Genomic DNA, 19,509 nt, shown 5'->3' with positions numbered 1-19,509 from the left:
AAGTTATCCCAGGTGAAAGCTTAACCACACAACATAGAGTTTTATTGTTAGATATGTGTATTAAAAAATGGACGAGAAAGTATAAAATAAACCAGTGTAAGAGAATTAGGTGGTAGAACCTAAAGGGAGAAAATATAATAAAATTTGAAGATAAAATTATCAAAGATGGAGATTGGACTATAGAGGATGAGGTAAACACAAACACTCATTGGAGTAGGATAGCTAGCTCTATTAAAAAGATAGCAAAAGAGATTTTGGGTGAATCAAGAGGAAGAATCTCGAATAGCAAAGAAAGTTGGTGGTGGGATCAAGATGTCCAAAAAAATGTAATAAAACATGGCAAAAATGTAGAAACGGGGAAAACTTTGAAAAGTATAAAGAAGCAAGAAAAGAAGCAAAAAAAGCCGTTAGTGAAACTAAATATAGATAATTTAATAATTTGTATGCTAGATTAGATACAAAAGTAGGGGAAAGAGACATATTTAAACTTGCTAGAGCTAGAGAATGAAAGAGTAAGGACTTAGGTAATGTAAAATGTATAAAAAGTGAGGATGATATTGTCTTGGTTAAGGAAGAAAACAATGAAAACATAAAAGAAATATGGCGAAGTCAGTAAGCTATTTAATGAAAACCAAGTAAAGGCTTAAACTTAGAATTGACAAATGAAGAAAAGACTAAAAATATGATATTTATTCACAAGATTAGAGTTAAGGAAGTTAAGTTTGCACTAAAAAAAATGAAAAATGGAAAAACTGTAAGATCAGATAACATCCCAATTGAAGTTTGGAAATGCTTAGGTAATAACGGGATTATATGGTTAACTAATTTATTTAATACAATTATAAAAATTAAGAAAATGTCAAACGAATGGAGAAAAAGCACTTTAATACCTACGTACACAAAAATAAAGGAGATAATCAAAATTGTAAAAACTATTGTGGAATTAAATTTATGAGTCATACAATGAAACTATGGGAAAGGGTAGTTGAACAAAGATTAAGGCTAGAAACAAAGGTCTTAGAAAATCAATTTGGCTTTATGCCTAGGAGATCTACTGTAGAAATTGTATACCTTATAAGAAGATTTATAGAAAAGTTTAGGGAAAAGAAGAGGGACTTGCATATGGTATTTATTGACTCAGAGAAAGTGTATGATAGGGTACCTAGCGAAATTCTGCGGTGGGTTTTTGAAAAAAAGGATGTATGTAGTCGGTATACTATTGTTATTAAGGATATGTACGATGAAGTAATGACTAGTGTTAGGACTACAGGTGAAGAGACTAGAAAATTTCCAATCATAATAGGTGTACATCAAGGATCTGCTTTGAGCCCTTATCTTTTTGCTTAAGTGATGGATGAACTAACTAGGAGTATCCAAAATGAGGTTCCATGGTGTTTGTTTTTTGAAGATAATATCGTCTTGATTGATGAAAATAGGGTGGATTAGAATCTAAGTTTGAATTATGGAGAGAAGCATTACAATCTAGAGACTTTAGGATAAATAGAAATAAGACAGAATATATGAAATATAATTTCAGTAATAGTAGGAAGAATATTAAAGACAAAGTTAAACTTGACGATGAAGAAATCAATAGCACTAGTCAATTTCGATACCTTGGATCTATTAAGTAAGTTGGAGAAATTGAACAAGATGTAATACATAGAGTTAAAGCAAGTTAGGTAAAATGGAGAAGTGCTTCGACTATGCTTTGTGATCGTAGAATACCCTTAAAATTAATAAATAAGTTTTATAAGGCGGCTATAAGACCAGCTATGCTATATGGATTAGGACGTTGGACGACTTAGAAACAACATATCCAAAAAGTAAAAGTTGTAAGATGAGAATGCTTAGATGGATGAATGGTATAACATTAAAAGATAAATTACGAAATGAACATTCGTGGTAAGTTAGGCGTAGCTACTATAAAAGATAAGTTAACAAGGGATGACTCGGATGGTTTGGGGGCACCTGCAACGTAAGCTACATAGTGTGCCAGTGAGGAAGAGTGAATTATTTACTGTTAGAGGTAGTAGAAGGGGTAGGGGTAGATCTAAAATAACGTAGAATGAGATAGTAAGGATTTAATAGTCCTGAATTTGTCGAAGGAAATTGTCCTTGATATCATAAATTGGCGGAAAAAGATTGATATAGTCGACCCCACTTAGTGTGACTTAAGGTTTGGTTTGTTGTTGTTGTTGCAAAAGTAGCTTAAGCATATCTGTCCATGATAACTAGCAGAATGCTTGTTGGCCATCATATCATTACTGATAGTGAAAACACTCACCCAAGATAGCATAATTAATTAAAAAACAAAAAAAGGGATGCCAACCTCTTGATAATTATTGTACCTTAATGGTTGTAAGAAAATGAACAAAGAATTCAACTATGATCCACAAACAGCCACGGATGCTTGGTCTGAACATGGATACAGGCAGACAAATACAACTCAAATCTACAAAAACAAAAAAAAAAAAAACAAAACAAAACAAAACAAAAACAAAACAAAACAAAAAAAACAAAAAAACAAACAAACAAACAAACATGGTTCTAGGCTTGTTTAATGGATTTATTACACTAGAAATATGTTTACATGTGTTTGTTTACTAGATTAATCATAGAAAAAGAAGAATTATTATAGATAATCAGTTCCTTGACAAGGAAACCACCAATATATTTTTATGCACTTTCCAAATGAATGAAGACTGACAATTTTTTTCAAATACCCAGGCATGGAAAGAGATAGTGCATTGATACAACAATTTTCAATAGGAAGATAACAGACAGCAGCAACCCGGAGAACAGTACGCAAATGAGAATGAGTTGGATCAAACTAATCTAACATAATATAAGCCAGGTCTGGAGATTAATTTGTCTAAAATGGAGTTTTAGGTATTCTTTATGCTCAGATGTTCATATCTATTATGCTTTGGTTGCAAGATGTGGTCTCTTGAGCAGCCCCTTCCCTTCTGGAGTATTCCCTTAGGAGAAAATCCTACAACCCATTCTTTTTGGGATCCAGTGCATAAGAAAGTACCTAGGAATATGGATGGAAAGGAGAATTTTTCACATTAGTGGGTCAGCTGACCCTCATTCAGGCCTGTCTCAATTCTATCCTCTTGAATTATTTGTCTTTAATTAGATTTCCAATGAGGGTGGCCCATGAGTTAGAAAAGATAACAAGGGACTTTATGGCCAGGTTGGGGAATAGGAATAGAACTCATCTTGCGAGCTTGGGCATGGTTTTCTAGGAGAATTAGAGAAAGGGAGGTTTGGTCTCCATAATTTAGTGCCTAAGAACATTCCTTGGTGACGGCATGGTTATCACTGTTTCTTCTAGAAGATGAGCCCCTCCTGAACAAAATGGGGGCATGCTGGAGTTGGGGTTAACATTACTGTGCAAGTCCTTGGAAGTTTGTGTCACAGGTTTCTTATCCACTTGCTCTTTCTCCCCATGTTTGCTATAGGATGGAAAATGGGAAGAGGGTGCACTTTAGGTCAGACCATTGGGTTGAAGGCTCCTTTTTCCGAGCATTTCATCGTCTTTTTCATTTGTCCAACCTGCATAATGTCCAATTTCTTTCTCTTTCTTTTCTAAATGAAAAGAAGAAGGTTTATTTAATCCATTTGCTGGCGATGTTGAGTTTTTCTCCTTGCTCTTTGGAGAGGGATAAAGGAGTTAGGTTTTGGACACTTTTGAAACTTTCCTTGCAAGTTTTTTTTTTCCACTCATTCAATGTATGTTCCTAATACTAATCCTTTTCTCCTTTACCCTTTGATTTGAAAAACTAGGGGTCTGTTTGGTATCATTTCTGTTTTCTGTTTTCATTTCTTTACAGTGAAGAAACGTATTATGAAAACATGTTTGTTTACACTGCTAGTTTTCTGTTTCTGTATATTGTGTCTTTTCTTAGTATTTGGAATAACTTGTTCGGTGATTTTGGAGACATTGAGTGTGTCCATCTTCTTTCGGGAAGTGTTTGTCTTCTTTGGCTTAGGGATTTCGGGAAAAAGAAGGAAAGAAGGCTCTTTGAAGATGCATGATCTTTGTAATTATTTGGTGTATCTAGTAGAAGGGCAATGCAGAATCTTCAAGCTTGTAATGGGATGGTTTTTCCTGCTATGTTGTGGTGTTCTATTGATGACTTCTAAGACAGATCTCTCTAATCGATTTGTAGATAGATTTGAGAACTTTTTTTGCATTGTGGTGTTGTAAAGTTTGTTCCTATCCCATTCGCTTTTTTTAGGATGTCCCATACTCATTGTAATTCCTTTATTCTCTCTTAATGTCTTGTTTATTTTTTTATTTTTTTAAAAAAGAAGAAAAAAAAAGGGGGTAAACTTGACCAAAACAGTCTTTGTAGATGATAGACATTTATACTCTCTCTCAGCTTTAATACATATTGATTGGAAACCAAGACTTTTGACAGTGCATCTACACAGTAATATTCAATAGGAAAAAGCAAACCAGCTTGGGGGCAGTATGGGAATGAGAATGAATTAGATATAATCTGACCAAAAATTATCTCTACGTAGTACAAATTTTAACAGTGATTTCTAATGCATGTTTTCTGTAACCGTGAGTCTTGATTGAGTTTCGAAAAGAAAAGCAGGTTGGCTTTATAAAAAGTAAAAAAACACAATGGCCAAAACAAACATGTTATCACTGCAAGTGCACAATATAATGCAAAAATTGCATTTTTTTTTTTTTTTTGATAAAAAAGAACATACATACATACATATATAAATATATATATATATATATATACAGAGAGAGAGAGAGAGAGAGAGAGAATATACAAACTAGTCAAGAATACGAAATCCTCAACAACGAAAAACCCAAAACAAAACCACAATGCAAGATTGCAATTGACTGGGGAAAAAAAAGAAAAAAAAAACCTTTTGTCCATCCATTTTCTTTTGTAGAAATAATAAACACCACATTGCAGTCTTCACCCACTATTTCTTCAAGAAAAAAGGCAATTTAAAACAGCTCCAGCCTCATTAGTCACTCAAATTTCTCCATTTACATTGATATTTTCACACTACAGGTGAATTTCATATATGTAATTTCAAAATCCCATAGTAAATACCCTCTCCATCATGTCCTGCCTTCTTTTAAGTTGTTGAAGGCAATTTGAGTTTCTTTGGGTTTATTTTATACTGAAAAGGAGGGATCATATGGGTTGGCAAAATTTCTGGTTGAGGGAAAGTCAATAATGTCCAAGATTTATCAGACGTAAGGGCAGAAGGGCATGGATAGAAGACATCTTATGCTGAATACAATTCAGACAGGCAGGTAAGAAAGTTGTCGAAAAGAGATAGTGATGGCTATTTTTATATTGAGGAGCATTTTAATAGGTCAAAGTTCGATTCAGGAAAGAAGATTAGCAAGAAACTATTAAGAAATTGGGTGATGAAAGTGTGATGAATTGCTTTGTTTGTGATGGAGGTCATCTTTTAGAAGAGTTTGTGATAGAAGTCCATCCCCTCTGGATGGTTTAGAGGGTGTTTCTGTATCCAAGGATGACGGAACAGGTAAGGAAAGATGGATGAAGGAGCAGACTGAAGCTAGTTTTTGCCTCTCTCCTGGTTCTTGTGGAGGACTCTAATGAGAAGGATTTGGAAGCTCAACTATCAGATGAAATGGATTTGTGGTTGTCAAACCAGGCAGGCAAAGGACGTTTGGATGGCAGTAAAAGTAACGCAAAGAAGGGAGAGCAGGAATTAGTGTGTTTGCACTTTGCAGTGCTCTATTAATTATGTTGACAAGGGGTTAAAAGGGAGATTTCTTCATTAGCTCATGTTAGATTTATTTTTTCCCCTTTTGTTGTGGTTTTGTTTTTCCAGTTTTCTGGCGGAAGATTACTTTTTCTTAATATATTTCTTTTTTATCAAAATTATATTGTATTTGTTTCCAATTAGTATAAATGAACGGTTGAAGTTTACTATTGCTGGGACTCTTAAGGGGTCTTTTTATAAATAGAAGCCGCTCATTTATGCAGCTCAACTTTCATTATCAATAAAATTTCAGCATTTGGCTTCCAAGTTATCTTAGGATGGGGTTTGCAAAAGTTGAAAAATATTGAATTAAAAATGCAGTTACTTTTGTGGCTTGCTTAATTGGAAGCTCATAGAAAGGCAATATTAAGTGACTTAAACCCTTCAACATACAATAGAATGATTCATATATAAACAATATGATTTAATGCCTTAACAGTACAATCTTCCCCCAATAGGAAGAAGAAGCTTCACCATCGAAAAATAACAAGCTTCCCAGATTACAGATTTTCTTAGCCATATTGCAACTTAGAAAATAAGTTATCTACAGAGCACAAAAATAAAAATAAATATATTTCTTTATAGAAAATATATATATATATATATATATATAAAAGCATTCTATGAGCAAAAACATTGCAACAGGCCTAGAACATCCAAAAATTAAAGGTCTGGTGCTGACTAAGGAAGGCCTTTTGATAGTGATATACCCCACATCTATTTGATAGAAGTTCAAACTTCACATAGAAAAGATTAAGCTGATTGTGTTGAGAATTTTCACAAAAACGAGGCTAATTCATATGATATGAAATCGGATCATGTGCCATATTTGAAGGAAAAGATGTATGGAAAAATTTGGAAAGAATTTACAGCACTTGGATTTTTTTTTTGGATAAAAAAAAAAAAGGAAAAACTGAGGGAGGGGGGAGAGAGAGAGAGAGAAATTACATGCTCGGTGAGGTTAGGGATAGGGGTGTACAAAAATTACTGGAAAACCAAAAATCGGATTGAAATCGAACCGAAACACATCTCAGTTCAGTCTTTTGGTTTGCAGTTTTGGTTTTAGTTTTAAAAGATAAAAAATTTTGGTCTTGGCTTCAGTTTCGGTTTTGGGCCAAAAGCGAACCGAAAAAACAAAAAACCAAATTAATAAATTATAACTGTAAAATTTTATATAATACTAATATTCAGAGTTTGCCGTACATTCATTGCTTATTTGAACTTTAGGGTGGCAATGTGGGATTATAATTTATATGTGAGGCTGCCCAAGCCCCAATGTAAGATTTTCAATGTGGATCAATGTGAAACTCTCAAGCAAAATGGAAATTGGAAAGGTTGGTTTGGTTGCACTGCGCTGCTGCTGCCTGCTGCACGCCTGCCCTGTTGGGCCTTCCAACCCATGTATGGCAACAGACCATAGCAGAGATTTAATCAAAAACCTCCTCAAAATCACAACTTTTTAGATACTCATTTCAGTCCTCACCCCAATTCCCCAATCCCATCTCCATGGCTACCGACACCACCCCCAAATTCCAAAACCCTAACTTCAGACCAGTCCCGCTGCCACTGGAGTTCCACCAACCAGAGGTCGCCATCTCGTCATCTCACAACGGCCTCTATTTCTGGAAGTTCATTATCGCCAGCTCAATCACAGGCTTCGTAGAGCACATGGCCATGTTCCAGGTCAACTCCATGAAGACCCGCATGCAAGTCCTCAGGTCGTGCCTGATTAAGTCGGTGGGCGTCCGGCACGCCCTCCAATCCATATTGAAATCTGACAGCCCCATCGGGTTCTACCACGGAATCGCCGCCATGGCTCTCGAGTCTCGGCACCGACCTGGCCCACACCGTGTACTTCTCGTGCTGGCTGCCTTCCAGTGTCTAGACACACCATCTCATCCCACACCAGTTGCAAATGGGAAGGGAATTAGTTTCCCTTCCTATAAATACCAACTCCAACCCCCCCCCCCCTCCTCTTTAGCCTTCAGCTTTACAAGCTCGGCCCATGTTTTGGGCATGAGCTGCAGGCCCATGGAGGCCAATGGTCCTCAAAAGTTTGTTATAATTTAAAATTTTAAAAACCAAAGTTTAACCGAACTGAATCGGAAAACCGGCAGTTTGGTTTTTTATAAACCAACAGTTTACGGCTTAGTATCAGTTTGTGAAATTTTAAAACCAAAAATTTTAGTTTGGTGTTGGGTTTTGTTAATAACCAAACCAAATAAAACCAATTACAGCCCTAGATAGGGAAACCTCAATATATATATAACAAGGTATAAAATATGAAAAAATAAAAATAAACCAACAATAATTAATCAAGAAAACCCCTCTTTAAACCACTTCCATCTTACTTCACTGAACACTTCAAATTTTCTAGTTCCTTTTGACCCCCACTTATGTTACTTTTACCACCATCAAGCCAAGTTTCATTCCTCTGGAATCAAACATCCGTAAGCCCAATTTACCCATCAAATGCTACGCTTCTAGATCCATTCCAAAAATCTCTTCCACAAGGTTAGGCAAAATTTCATCCTCAAACATTTGCTTTTCATCCATACCATCATTTTCAAAAAAATTTAGGGCCTGTTTAGTTCTCAAAAAATTTTCTAATTTCCATTTTTTGTTTTCCAAAAGAATTACAAAAAATCCAGTTTATATTTCAGTTTTGCAACATTCGTATAAAAAACAAACTAGAAATTAATAAAAGGTTTTGGCACTATTCATTTGTGGAAAATATTTCTACTTTACATTTTCAATCTTCCAAATAATTACAAAATGCTTTCTTGTTTTCCAATTTTCTAAATGTGCATAGGAAAGTTGAAAACACCTTTTTACTGCTGGCTAGATTTTGGATTTTTCATATAATTTTTGGACAATTGGAAAACAAGGTGTCATTTTTGCAATCATTTGGAAATTTAAAAAATAAAAAAAGGTGTCCATGAGCCACAAGTCTCCCCACTTTGCAAGGTAAAGGGAGGTTCGTCATGGTGAATGCAACCTTACCCCCATTTTTATGCAGAGAGGTTGTTTCGTTGAGCTTGAACCCGTGACCAACCGGTCACAAATAAGCAACCTTACAGTTGATCCATCAACCAAGGCCCACCTCAATTCTACCTTTATTTTCCGCAATTAAATAGGAAAAATAAGTCTGCATTTCTATATTTTTTTTGGGAAACTACAAAATGAAAAAAAAAAATTTTTCCACAGCTAAACAGGGCTTATTCCCCTCATCCTTTCCACTGGCAGTGGTGGCACAAACAATAAATTCCCAAGCAAATCAGATGAGTCAGAAAAATATCCATATAGTTCTAGAATCCCATCCAAAAGCAAATCCCCCCCTCACAATCAAAATCACTAAGCACTTTACTATCATTATGCAAAACATTCCCCCAATTCTTCTTTTCCTTACCATGTTAATCATCTCACTTGTATCACCTTTCTAAACAATTGGCTTTTCCACTATACATAAACTTCCTCATGTATCTCTCCTTGGAGTTTTTTTTTTCTCATTTCCTCGCCAGAAGTGACTCGCTTCACTTCAAACTTCTTCCTCATTTCAACACCCATCTACACTGCCTTCCCACAAGCATAGACTTTTTGGCCCCTAAACTTATTAGCTGATAGCTTCCTCACCACTAGATTTTCCCCCCGAATCTTGACCACACAAGCTGTTAGATTATCACTTTGCCTAAAAGCTTAAGCTGTTAGGTTGTGGGCCAACAATGTATATCAAGCTTTAACAGTCCCCCACACATATAAACACATGATCAATAACACCCAATTACAGGGAATACAATATTTTTCTTTAAACACGAAACATTAAATGCAGGCAACAAGACTAGAACCCAGGACCTCCTGGTACCCAGCTCTGATACCATGTTATATTACCACTTTACCTAAAAGCTTAAGTCGTTAGGTTGTGGGCCAACAATGCATATCAAACTTTACCACAAGCTTTTTGGTTCTTTATAGAAACCCCTATTTTTCGGCAGAAAATCCCACGAGAAGTTCTCTCCTCTACGCAGATTTCCTCTCCCACTGAAGGAACAGAATCATCAATCAAACCCCCATACTAGTTTGATATGAACATCTTTTTCTGTCTCATTCCCTTCAAAACTTCAAGGAATGTTGTTTCTTTCTTGTGAAGAGAAAGTATCCTCTTGGACTCCTCAAGTCTGCTTCAAATATGAACATTGCAATGTCACAGTTGAAGCTGGAGTCAGCTTTGAAGATGAAAGAAAGACTGATTCATGGCCTGCTTAAAGTTGTTTGAAGAACTGTGGGCCTGACTTCTTGTGGCCATGGTCATAAATTCCACAAAATTGTCAAAATTCCTACTGAAATTTCCAATTTCTGCCACCCTCAGAGAAATAGCAATCAATTTTTGTCTTCCAAAATTTCCCCAAATAATCCAAAATTTATCAAAATCTTGAAATTTTAGCAAAATTTGTCAAATTTTTATCTATCAAGGTTCTTTGAATTTAAATTTTTTATCCAATATTTCTCTCACAAATAATCTTCTTTTCTTATTGAATACAGATTATTACAAGAAGGATATGAATCATAGCAACCAAATTTTTAAATTGTATGAAAAACTAAACTTTAACTACAACATTTTATTTGACTAGCTATGTCCAAATGATCTGTATTTGTAAAACAAGTAATATTCAACTAATTTTGTATTTACCTTAAATTAATCGAATATGCTTAATATGATTAATATATTACATTATTGCCCCTTATGCACCATATACATGGCATTGATGTATTTCATTATAGTATTTTAGTTTTAAATCTTGCTTATTATGTTTATTAACAATTTCTAAATTTTCACAAAAGAATTCAATGCTTCACTACTAATTTCCATCATTTTTTTTAATCGAAATTGAGATTGATGTTGAAATTTTCATAATTTGGTAGCCTCAAAATTTTAGTCAAAATAGAAACTAAGACCTTGTTTGCAGGCACATCTTGAACAACCTGAAATGGGATTTGGTCTTGGTTCAGAGGAGATAAATGAGTTTGAAATCCCTCCATCAACTCAAAAGCCTTTTGGACTCTAGCTCTATTAAAAAAGGCATCCCTTGGCCACAAGGCTCCCAATTTGGCAAGGGTAGGAGGAGAGTTGTTACAGTGCACACAGCCTTAACTCGCTTCTATGCAAAGAGGTTGTTTCCTTGGACTCAAACCCATAGCTAACAAGTCACAAAGGAGCCACCTTACCATTGATCAAATGCTCCCCCTCCTCTTGGGCTCCAGCTCTATCATTAGAAATTTGGGTCTTACAATTTAAGTGGCCCAACTAAGGATTACCCAGGCCTCCTTCCCTTCAATATTCTAGCCCATGTTCAAAACTACTTCAAACTAGTTTTCAACTTGTTCACAAGATCGTCCCATCAGAGAATTAAGAAAGCCCCTCTTTTTTTCCACTATTTCACCTAAATCCAAAACAACTATGAGATGTCCACGCCCAAACCACTCAGTCTTTCATCACCCTATCTTACCCAAAAGAAATCCTAGCCACCTCCAACACCCTCGCATTTGCAGCCAGAACACTAGCCATCTCAATTGTGGGTTCTCCAGAAGAACATTATTGGCCGCTGGTGACGAAAGCCAAAGATTCTCCAGCATTTCCCGCAACAATGATCGCCAAAATGCTTCTTCTCTGGTACCATAACGTTATTCAACACACTATTTTGATACTGACTTCCTTAACCTATCTTCCTCCTCTGCCAACCCAACACAGCACTGGAAAAGGATTACCACCCTTCTTTCACCACCAGCACCAGGATGAAGAACCCACTAACACAGAAAATTATTCCAGAAAAAACAATGCCACCCATCACCTTTAACCCAATAGGAACAAACACCAAAAACCTGTCCTTTCCACCCAAGCCCTAATTCCAAAAACCTTTCGCACCTTTGTTGTATGAATTGTCATCCATGTCTCACTCTTCCAATATGAAAGCCTCAAAACACCCTACCTAATCTTCCAAAAAACAATAATACCCCATCAGGGAACCAATTTGCAACGACTGAAGTTAAATCTCAACCACTTATTACACACCTGATTGTGTTCAAAGTGAAAAGAGCACAAGCCTCACTAGCTCCAATCTCGGATCGACAGTCTTCCCAATGATGTGGATTGAACAACTGTAAACCCTTCGACTCATTCCCAATCACAGCCATGGCGTTCAGCAAGAGAAACACGAAGAATGGGGGAGGAAAATTTGTATGCCACGAGGGTACTGTTCCCCCTCCACTAGAACTAAGCCACTTACGCAGTTTGACCCTGCACAAGCATATATGGCATGGTTTGGTTTGATCGAAGGGGCACGGTACTCCCATTGCACCAAAGTTTTTTTTGTTTACAGAATGGGACAGGTTTCACGAGTGAGTGAGAGTGACAGAAAGAGAGAGTTCATCACATAAGGAAGTTCATTGTTCATTAATTTCGGCTTATGATGCTACCACTATAGTCATGTAATTTACAACAGATGAATTAGCGCAAAAAAAAAAAATAATCACATGCAAAGTTAGAGCCAATCTAGCTTTCAGAATAGTGAAACATAAAGTTCACAATGGATATGCCACTTTTTTTTTTCGAAAACCGACTGCTGATGAAGCTAGGTGAACATAATCAATGTGAAAATTATTAGCAACATGCACAAGCTTCTAGAAATTCATTCAGGCAAAGTAATCAATTACTCTTTCATTTGTGTCATTGTAGAACGAGATGTTGGAAAAATAGGAATAAGGATTTCAACTAATCAAGGGAAATGGTAGCCAAACTAGAGGAAAAGTTCTCTTCCAACGAATAAAAACTACTGCTCATGATACTACAGTCTACAGCATGGGTGATGTTCATGCTTCAAGTTGCTACAATAGCATCACTTCTTCTTTAGGTTTATCAAAGGATTTTTTTTTTTTTTTTTTTATTCTATTGTTTAGCTGCAATGGCTGAGCAGGAACTTTTAGTCAGTGGAGCAATGAATAATGATCAAACCAGTGATTGCTTAAATATAAAAATATAATGATTTTTTTATAATAAAACAAATCTATTAAAAAGAAGACATGTTACAGTGAAATAAGGATAAGAAATCCTCCAAGAAAAGAAGCACAAAAATGAAAAAACTAAAAAATTACATCAAAGCTGCTTTCCAATCCCTTCGAATATCAACAGAAAAAGACCCCCAAAAACCCCAAAAGAATGAGCCCAAAAAGAAGCAAGAAAAAATGACTTTCCCCAAAAGCAATCTTGGAGAAGTCTTGCGATCTTTCAAAACTCTAGCATTCCTTCCAAGTCTCTCTCTCTCTCTCTCTCTCTGTTCCCAAAACCACAAAACCCCAAAACTTCACCTTCAGGAAATCCTGGATGGTGGCTGGAGCTGCCCGATCCTCACCAAAGTACGAAAACAAATTGTTCCACATGTACCTCGCAATCTTAAAATGAATGCACATGTGGCTTATAGTCTCATTACTCATAGCAAAGTATACAAATATCTGGACTGAAAGCTTTGTACAGGCCTCCTTATCTGCAGCATATCATCCATATTGATCTTGTTGAGAAGCAAAGTTCAAGTGAAAACCACGATTTTAAAAGGAACCTTTGCTTTCCAACAGCTTTGTGTAAGGATTAGGATTTGTGGATTTTATAAGAGTGGAAAAGAAAGACTTTAAAGAGAAAGGCCTGAAGCGTCCCCAATCCAAATCCTTATGTCCTCCCATAAATTTGGCAAGAAAGATTTCAGCAACCCAGTAAACAAGTTAACTCATCAACTCTCCTTCATTTAGATTCCTAAAAAAGTGGAAATCCCATGAAAAAAAAAGCCCCCCTCAAAAGAATTAAAAGCTGATATTGGTGCATTGTGTACAGGGGAAATTCTAAACAAGTGTGACACCAAAGCTCCAACGAAGACTCACCAACCCAAATGTCCTCCCCAAAATGGATTGTCCCCATTGCCCGCTTTGAAACATGTGAGAGGCCAAAAAAAAAGGCCAGCAACATGGGAAACAAACTTCCAAGACTCGCATGAGTGGCATTACCACTCCTCTGGAATCCCACCCATTCCTATGCATTCCATACTTACTCTTTATTACCTGGTGTCATAGAGAATTTGATCTAGGGAAAACCGCCATATAGCAATTTCCCTTATTAACGACATGTTCTTAGAAACCACATTACCAAGATCTAAACCCCTCTCTAACTTATGCCTCTTAACAACATCTCAACTAAATAAATGATCCCTTTTATTCTCCCCAGTCCCCAACCACACAGAAATCTCTCATAATCTTCTCCAACTTTCCAGGCACCCTAATGAAATTTTTAGGAGGGATAGAAGATGACTAGGAATATTAGCTAGTGAAGCACTGGTGAGAGTGATTCTACCCCTCTAGCGAAAGACAAGCCTCCTTCCACCCCTTTAATCTATTCCACTCTCTCAATCACCGGATCCCACAAAACATCCAATAAATGGTTACACCCCCCCTAAAGGAAGACCAAGATAAGAGAAAGGCCAAGCTAAGGAATGACAACCTGCTAAAGATCTAAGAAATCTCAAGCTCCCTACTACACAAATTAATACCTGCTACACCACTCTTGGACGTATTGATCTTTTTATTTTTCTTTTCTTTTTTTTCTGTTTTTATTTATTTTTATTTTTTTATAACAGAAGAAGAGATTTCATTGACAAAAGGAGAATTTACAAAAAAAGATAAAAAGACCTCTCCCATCAAAATTCTGGAAAAATCCATAAAAAAACAAACTAATAAAATGAACAAAAAAATTGGAAAAACATAATATTCAGAGCAGAAGATTCCTCCATTCTCGTTGAACCTCCGAAAAACTGACTCCCTCAAAGCAAGTGAATTTAACAAACCATAAAGAGGCCAGGTAATGAACCTCCTCCCACACCAACTGCTCTGGACTCAACCCTCTTGAACCCTCTTGGACAAATTGATCTTCAACCCTGATATTTTCTCAAAGATTCTAAGCAAGGTTAGAGCCTTGCAAAATTTGAAAGCATTATTTTCAAAGAAAAAGATTGTATCATCCTCAAACTGAAGGTGAGACACCTCCACCATCTCACTTCCTATACCACTAATAAATCCCAGATCCTGGGTTCGAGAAATCATCCTACTAAGAACATCAACCACCAGAGTAAATAAGAAAGGAAATAATGGGTCTCCTTGCCTTAACCCTTGCGAAACACGAACCAATCCCTGGGCTTCCCATTAGCAATCACCAACATATTATTAGAGCTGAGGCACCCTCTTATCCACTTGCACCAAAGATTCTCAAATCCCTTTTTCCGCTTTCTCCAAAACCATGTCACAGGATTTTTAAAAATCCAACTTAAATATCACACCCTTCTTTCCTCTCTTTCTTGCATCAGCCACCACCTCATTGGCTACCAAAACTGCATCTCAGATTTGTATGTGTTTCACAAAAAATATATATATATATATGGGATTGGGCCAAAAGACACTGTATCCCCCAACAACTCTCCTAAAGCACCTTATAAACATGAGCAACCAAACTAAAAGGCCTAAAATCCTTCACCCTCCTGGACCTATCCTTTTTCAGGATAAAAGAAATGAAAGTAGAGTTGACCCTCTTACACACTACTCTCTGATGAAACTCCTCAAAAAAAAATTCATAATGTTCTCTTTCATCACATCCCAACTATCCTAGAAGAAAGGCCATCATAAAGCCATCAAGACTTGGAGCTTTATCTCTATCCATATCAAACATTGCCTTTCTAACTTCCCCTTTATCAAAAGGCCTCTCTAACCACTTACCTCCCTCTTCCCCAATCGGTCTCCAATCTAACCTATCCACAATTGACCTATTCCTGTACTCGTTCATATACAAATCCTTTAAAAAAATCAGTAACCTCACCCCCAATTTGTTTATTATCTCTCACCACCCTCCCCGACTCTTACCTCTAACTCCTTAATGAGACTTTTCTGCCTCCTCCCATTAGCCACCCTACGAAAAGCTTAGAATTACAACCCCCCCTCTCTAACCCAACTAACCCTCAACCTTTGACACCAACTCCTCTCTTACGTCAATAAAGGCACCTCAACATCATTATTAAGGAAAAACCTATTCTTCCTATCTTCCTCCCCAAAAATGCCACAATCCTCCAATCTGCCCAAACTACTTATTTCCTTCAAAATATTATCTTTCCTCTCCTTAATATCCCCAAACACCTCTTCATTCCAAATTTTAAGCTTAAATTTGACAATTTTCAATTTTCTCATAAGCTTGAAACCCTCCCACCCCTCAACAAAGCACTCCACCCACCAACCTCCACTAGTATCACGAAAAGAAGGATTCTAAAGCTGCAAATTCTCAAACCTAAAAGGTGCTGGTCCCAATTAAAAAAATTAGAATCCAAAAGAATTGGGCAACGATCAAAGGTAGGCCTAACCAACACCTCTTGCACGATATTTGGGAACCAATCTTCCCACACATCAATAAAAAAGAATGTACTAATACGAACCAATGCATGTCTATCCTCACTAGCCATGCACATAAAACTATCATGACTCAAAGAGACATCCCTCAAACCACAATCCCCAAGGAAAGAGTCAAAATATTTCATACTACCAGTCACACTTGATCCCCCAAACTTCTCCCTACCAATTCTAATCACTTTGAAATCACCCCCTACCACCCACCAAGGATTGCGCTAGCCAACTCTTCCAAAAAAAAAAAAAATCACTCCTCTAGGAGTGTGTTGTAGGGCCATAAAAATGTAAACACTAATCCCTAACCCCGTTAATCTCAATTAGCAGACAAAGAGAAGGAGCCTAATAAAAATCCTTAAGAGACGCCACAATTTGACCCCCTGATGCGTTCCTAAAATGCACTATTTTAGGCCCCCATTTACCTATGTTTTGTTCTCATTTTCCTCGTATTTATCATTTCTTATCATAGTTTGGAGTTATGCATAGTGTGTTCATGTTTCAAGAAAATAGAGCTAAAACCGAGGAGTTAAGCAATGAAAGAAGCCAAGGGAGCAATTGGGAAGCACAAGGCCCAACCAGGTGCTCAACCAAGTCCCCAAAGCCTTGATCCATCAAAGCAAACAAGACCTTGTTCGACCATGTAGTGCAACCAGCAGACACAAGGGGCGACTAGGTCACAAAATGAAGACTCCAAGGTGTTGACTGAAGCAGAGATACTGAGAGCTTCGACCATGGCGCGACCAAGGGATCCTAAAGAGCAACCAGGTCAGCTGAACATAAGTCTGACTGAAGAATTTCCCAAGAGTTTCGACCAAAGGCGTGACTAGAAGATCCTGAAGGTGCGTCCTAGTTGAGGATCACTGCAATTGAACCCTAGAATTTCCAAAGCATCTCGACCAGGGCAAGACTAGGGGAAGACTAGGGTGTGGCCTGATCGGCTGCGTTCGAATCCAAAACTTGTTTCGTGAGATTTCAAAACTTTCCTGATTTGAATTCAAATGCTTGTAAACCCTTTTGGGTATAAAATCAAACTTCATATAGGTGATTAGGGTTCCCCTTTGGCCCCTCTTCGGTTAGTGACAGACCTAGAGCGCCGTTGGGTGCCATTTAGATTAGGATTTACAACTTTCTTTCAATTCCATGTCTGGTTCATATTCGGATTCTTCGAAGGCCTGTGACAACCTTTGAGTTCTGAGTGCTACCGCGTAGCATTGTTGGTTTTCAATTGTAATCTCAATTGCTAGTGAGCTGCAATTGATATCGTTTTCAATACTTGTCTATTTACTCTGCTTTGATCAATTTTGCAAGTTAAATATCATGTCTTTACTTTCTTGCATATTTACTTCTCTGATTGTGATGAAATCCTAGGGGATAGGATAGCATAGCGAGGGATTCAATCACTCATACGTAATAGGTTGCGGTTCCTGTAGAGTGCTTCGTGTTCGCTATATAGGGTATACCCTGGTTCTCGATCGTGCTACGGACGATTGGTGCACCTTCGCTACCCTATACCACTCGAATGGTTCACTTGACCGTTTAATCTAGTACAAATAGTTGACCGAACATAGTTATCGCAAATGAGAGCGTAAGTTGGATTCATAATTTGAGACTTGCTTTCTAAGAGTAGTGTCAATATAATTTACTTCCTTTCGTAGTTAATAGAAACACCATCAAACTTTTCTTGCCATTCTTGTTTCAGCATAGTAAATTAGGCTAGAATTGGTAAACAACTGCATTAGAGTCCCTGAAGTTCGACACCCGTTTTATTCCCTGTTCTACTGAACTTGGGCTTCCTTAGGTTATTAATATTATTTTTGATAGTTAAAGACCCAAGCCTTGGCGAGCCTACCAAATTTTGGCACCGTTGTCGGGGACTCCGTTACGATAGTAATCCAATTTATAGTTTAGAGTACTACGTGTTTTTTTTTTTCTTTCTTTTCTTTTTTTTTTAATTTTTGTTTGATAATTGAAGTATTGATTGTGTGTTGCACGTGTATATGCTAGGTTTGCCCTCTTTGGATTCTGAGTTAGTGCCTATAGACCCTAAGATTGAGAGATCCCATTGGTAAATTAGGAAATCTATCTCTAGCCCAGAGTTAGTCGAGTCTTCTGAACCCAAAGTTATGGCTGAACGTCAACCGGTTCCCGCCTTTCATGACCTGGAACCCCATGCTCCCCGCCGACCTACGGCGGAAGAGCAACCTTTTCGGCCCCTTAAAGACTACTTTACACCCAATGCATACACCTCACCGTCATGTATCCAATTTCCGGATATTTAGGCGACACAATTCGAAATTAAGACTTCCACCTTCTCGATGCTTCCCAACTTTTTTGGGAATTCGATTGAAAATCCATACAAGCATCTTGATGAGTTTCTCAAAATCTGTTCCACCATTCGTATACCCAACTTTGGTGATGATGCCCTACGATTAAGGCTATTTACATTCTCTTTGAGGGACAAAGCCAAATATTGAATAAACTCCTTAGAACCGAACTTGGTGACCAACTAGGCCACCATGCAACACGAGTTCTTGAAAAAGTACTTCCCCATTGGAAAGACTAACCATCTAAGGAAGGCAATCACCAGTTTCTCACAGATAGATGGAGAATAATTTTTCGAAACCTGGGAACACTTTAGGGATCTTCTGCGTAAATGCCCTCACCATCAAGTCCCTAGGTGGCAATTAGTCCAAACCTTCTATGAAGGGTTAGCTGAGCGTGATCGGTCCATGGTTGATGCATCTTGTGGAGGTACTTTCCTCACGAAACACGAGAATAAGGCTCGGACTCTCTTTAAGACCCTCGCCGAGAATTCTCAGCAGCATACTATTGCTACACGTAGACCCTCCTAACCTTCTCCTTCCCATCCTAAAGAAGTCTACGAATTAGCCGTCGGCCATGACCTGGCACCCACCTTGCACACCATCGTTAAAAAATTAGATCAAGTCTTGTCCCTAGGACAATCACCTTCATCTGTGGCGTGTGTTGAAGTGTGTGTCATTTGCTCTGACCCCTCTCACACTTGCTATACCTGCCCACATGCGTCTCCCACACCTGAGTTTGTGCAGGAAGAAGTTAAAGCCACCCACAATTGGTACGACATGTCGTCCAATGACCCATTCTCCAATAAGTACAATCCTGGGTGGAGTAAACATTCTATCTACTCTTGGAGGCCACAAGCTCTGGATTTTTCAGCTCAAAGATCTCAACAACAACCAACAGCTCGACCTCCTCGCCCATTTCAAAACTCTCAAA

General features: G+C 37.5%; 1 protein-coding gene and 1 non-coding gene across 2 annotated transcripts in view; both read right to left on the bottom strand.

Annotated features, from left to right (window-relative positions):
- The window catches only part of LOC131155210 (uncharacterized), a 90,873-nt gene that overhangs the window by 19,848 nt on the left and 51,516 nt on the right, over window positions 1–19,509 (bottom strand). The window lies entirely within an intron of this gene.
- Window positions 18,819–18,925, bottom strand: LOC131156934 (small nucleolar RNA R71). The gene has a single exon (XR_009137194.1). It is a non-coding gene; the product is annotated as a small nucleolar RNA R71 (small nucleolar RNA).

Source organism: Malania oleifera, chromosome 5 (genome assembly GCF_029873635.1).
Source record: "Malania oleifera isolate guangnan ecotype guangnan chromosome 5, ASM2987363v1, whole genome shotgun sequence".
Taxonomy (NCBI): domain Eukaryota; kingdom Viridiplantae; phylum Streptophyta; class Magnoliopsida; order Santalales; family Ximeniaceae; genus Malania; species Malania oleifera.
Note: the sequence above shows the minus strand (reverse complement) of the source record. Positions and strands in the feature narration are given on the sequence as shown.